The following is a 4,814-nucleotide window of genomic DNA, read 5'->3' as shown; positions in this document are numbered from 1 at the left end:
TCCGTAAATGCATCCAGACAGATTGAACACAGGAGTTGTTCTTCACACAGGAGGCTGCTGGCTGAGGCCATGTCTACATGAGAGGAAAGGATTTGATGATTAGAATTTTCAATGTAAAACCCCCAAAATGTATAAATCAAGTGGGTGACTTACATTTCTGACTACCATTTCCCTCCCTTTTGTAACTAATATCATCCAACGCAACATGCAGATCAGAGCATAAGGGCAGCACGTTGTGCCGAGGTGTGACACTTTGGAAAATATATATTTTTCTAAGACTTACTTTAAATGCTGCTGTAGATATACTGTAGGTTGGATTCGATGTGAAACAGCTTGTTACCAAAACACCTGTACATTCTGTGTTGTTTGCAGTTATTTTTGGGATTTGTGATGTTTTGGATTACTTTTTATTGAACTTTAGCCTATTTAAAACCAGTTTCTGCAACTTCGATGGGGTGGCTGTGGCTCAGGTGGTAGAGCGCTCATCTACCAATCGGAAGGTTGGTCAGCCAAGTTTCCTAGGGCAAGACACTGAACCAAGAAGTGCTCCCAATGCTGCACCGCGGTTGTGTGAATGTGTGTGAATCTTTATATAATGAGCAAATGGCACCTTGTGTACGGCAACCTCGGCCACCATTGTGTGAATGTGTGCTAAGGGCGATGGTCCCATAGTCGTTCAGACTAGGAAAGTGCTATATAAAGGCAGTCCATTTACATTCAGTTGTTGTTCTAAGAGGTAACAAAGAACAATTATGCTCTTCTTATCTTAAAAACAAACTGGTACTATATGCTTTAGAATATAGTTAGTCAGTAAATGAGAAAAAAAGGAGCGAGAATGACCTGCAACAAGCTCCATGCCTTAACCTCTAGACCATAATGATGTGTTATCATATCAATTCTATTGTATTTCTTCTCACAATGCAAACAGGCAGTCAAATTAGAATGCAACTGTCGTCACAGCAGTGAACAGTAACAGCTCCAGTAAGAGCATCAGTCTCTGTTGTGTCCTCAGAAAACATTTTGACTTCCAGTAACATAATCGTGGAAGACTTTGAGTTAATCTCACCAATTTTTACTGATACAGGCAGAATGTCCTGTGGGAAATAACCAATTGAACTGGGTCTATTAGGCTTAATTATCACTTCAGTAAATGATCTAACCAATATGTGCATTTAAGGACGGATTATTACTCTTACAATGACTAAAAATGGAAAAAATGCAGAGTGCACAAATAGATTTAAGGTTATGGTCTTACTTACACGTGTAGCGTGACCTATAAAACTAATCGTCTCGCACGCTGATAGGAATGCGTGCAAGGAAATTAACATTTGGTGTAAATTAGAAATTATCAATAAAATCGTGCCATTTGTAAATAGTCGTCGATCTGATTTAATACAGGAAGTATTGACCCTGCCACTGTCAAACAGGCCGGATAGTTAATTTATCGTTAGCCTATTTTTTTTCATCTAGACAGTTCTTTAGATTCTTTGAAGTTATTTTAGCTCAAAGTAGGGGACATGAACTTTACCTGCCGAGAAGTCTGTTGTCTTTGGAAACTGACGTGTGAGAGGGGGGGGGGGGGGGTCCACTTAAGGCATTTACTTTCATTTCTTGAGAAATAGTTGACAGATCGAAACGCGTTCTATGAGTATAGAGATACGTGCTGCAGCGTGATACGCCCTCCAGGAACAGGAGGCGCGCTTCAGATCCTAAATCCCATCTGACAGTGGTTAACGTCTGTGGTTTGGGGATGAGGAGTGGGGATTGGTTAAGGTTAGGGTTAGGCTACTACGGTAAGCCAATCAGAGGAAGAATAAGGCGGGCCCCGAGGCACGTCCATGACGTAAACACGTGTAGTGGATCCGATTTAGCATCTATCGATTTGCTCCGGGCTTCGAATCCATTTGACAAAATGGCCAAACCATGAAAAAAAAAAAAATATATATACATATTCATGTTATTTTATTAACAAAGAACAGTTACATAGCCAGTATGTATAATTCCAAAGTCAAAGCCAGAGGTGCATATACATAGAAAAATAGATATATAAATCAAAATAAATAAAAGTAAAAAAAAGTGGAGTGTAAACAAAGTCAAACGTATCACCGTCAAACCATGAATATACAAAGGGAACAAACGGTGAAATAACAACTTCCATGTCCGTCACGTGACGCCATGCGATCAAATACTTTTTTTGCTACAAACTTACATGGCCAAAGACACGTCTCTGGACTAAAAGGACCCCTTATCTAATCATAACAGAACACATTTCCCTGTGAGCAAGGCAGTTGACACCACCAGCAGAACTCATTCAATGTAATCTGGGGAAACAGCAAAAAACAAAAACAAACATTTGAGAAGCAACATTTTAAGAAATGCACTTTTATTAAGCTGTATAATACATGTAATATGCATAGTACACACATATCAAACGCCTGGTTTTGAAACTCATTTATCAGATATGTTTGACGTGCCAGATGAAATTGGCCTCCAACAAAGCTTGCATTTAAAAAAAAGAAAATAGTGTAATATAGGCCCTGTAGTCAATGGGATTTCACATGCAGTGATCAAAACATAAAAGGACATAATATATGCTCAGAAATGCAAAAGAAAATTTCAAAGAAGTCATTTGATGAACAAGATTATTGCTTGCACAAGGTGAGGAAAGTAGGTGTTCATTAATGTCAACTGGAAATTTGGTGGATCCCGACAGGCTATGCAAGCCTAACTTTAAGGCTGGGTCTAGTTACTATTTTCTTTATCGTTTAATCTGCTGATTATTTTCTTAATTAATCGTTCGGTCTGTAAAATGACAAAAGACCTAACCAGTCCATCATGTTTTCTTAACACCCAAACTAACATATCCATACATTTTTTGTCCAACAAATAGATACAAACAGAAAACAAGCAAATATTTACATTTGAAAAGCTAGAAACAGTGAATGTTTTTATTAATAATTATAAAAATGATTAAAGATTAAGCTCTTAACTTATACTGAATATAATTTTTTTGATGATGAAGATGATGGTGACCTATGATACCATTGTTCACTCCTTTCCATTGCTGGGTTAGATGCAGGTATTGCAACATGTATGCAATCAGAGTGTATGACCGATCTATCTTCTACTTTTCTCCCTACCTTAAAAAGAATATCATCATCAACTGTAAGGCAAGTAATCTTACCCGCTTTGATCAGTTAAAAACAAAGCTAAGAATGAAATCATAGAATATATAGATAGATAGATAGATGTTTATTGATCCCAAGAAAAATGGGAAATTCCTGTGTTACAGCAGCAAAATCAGTCACAAAGCACAAAATATAAATATAAATGAAATACTAGGAAAAATATACATACATACAATAAACATGAAATAATAATACAAATAAAGTAAAAACACAAATATATTTGAATATGTACAGGATGGGGGAACAAAAATGTGCGACAGCTTAAATATAATGCTAAAATGTAAAAATGTATGCTACATGTAAATAAACCAAATATATATATATATATATATATATATATATATATATATATATATATATATATATATATATATATGTGGTATATATACCAAAATATATGTGTATTATACAATGTATTGTCCTTTTGTAATGCATGGTACTATTACTACTATTATTATATTAGATAAGATTAAGATTAGATTTAACTTTATTGTTGTCATTGCGCGGAGTACAGGTACTGAGAACCTAATACTAAAGATTACTACTGTCTCTGATGTGTAAAGAGGCCTCTGGTGCATTTACTATACTATATATTCCAATAATGTATGTGATGTAATGTGTGTGCCCCAATACTAACAAACAGAGCTGCTGTATGAAATGAGAACTCTGTAATGAGAAAACATTCCAGTACAAGTTACACTTCATTTCCCCCACTGTATTTTAAGTTGTGCGGCATAAAGGAGTGATTTCGAGGATGTTGTCAAAATCATATTCATTTTCCAAGATACCAAAAATAGGGTACAGCCTTGGTCTGCTATTTGAGTATGCACCAGCCATAGAATAAAGAAAAGATTTCAGTGCAGGTGGTGTCTCCATGAAGGCACATCCTGTGTCGGAGTAGATCAGAGTCCTGGCTTCCACGTCATAGAAGGAGACCTCTCCCTTCTCGTAATCAACAAACACACCCACTGTCTCTGGCTGTTGCTTCAGGTACAGGGGAGCTTTGCTAAAATTATTAGCAAAATATTCATTGTTGAACTGGTTGTAGATTCCACAAAATGTCCAGCGCCCCTCTCCCAGGGTGGGAAAGAAAAACGTCTCTGTGTTAATGTACTCTTTGACCACTCCCAATACCCAACCTTTACTCCGACTGACCCGAACTTCATAGTAGAACCTGCCTGAGGAAAAGCCCTCTTTCCCAAAGGCGAAGGGTTGACGTAGAAATCTTCTTACGAATAGAGCAGTCGGTTGAGGTGGGCCTGCACGAAAGCTCAGTTCTTTTCCATCGTCAGACACCATGAGTTTGGAATGGGCTGTGTAGGCGTGCAGCGTCACATCTACCCCATCATACTGCTGGATCATCATCAGCTTGTCCTGCGGCGGAGTCCACGCTTCTTTAACAAACTCATCCGTCATCACTTTCTCAGCTGCATCAGGCTGTTCTTTGGCCTCACAACCATCAGATAGCCTGACCTCATGAATAAGCATCTCCATCTCATCACTGATTTTCTTTTCCATATGAGCCACTGCTTTTTTAACCATTCCCAAAAAACTCTGCCGACTGATGTCACAGAGGTCTGATGTTAATGGAGAGGTGGAGTTGGACAGGGGGCTGAATAGGTCCTC

This window comes from Etheostoma cragini, chromosome 23 (assembly GCF_013103735.1).
Source record: "Etheostoma cragini isolate CJK2018 chromosome 23, CSU_Ecrag_1.0, whole genome shotgun sequence".
Taxonomy (NCBI): Eukaryota; Metazoa; Chordata; class Actinopteri; order Perciformes; family Percidae; genus Etheostoma; species Etheostoma cragini.
Note: the sequence above shows the minus strand (reverse complement) of the source record.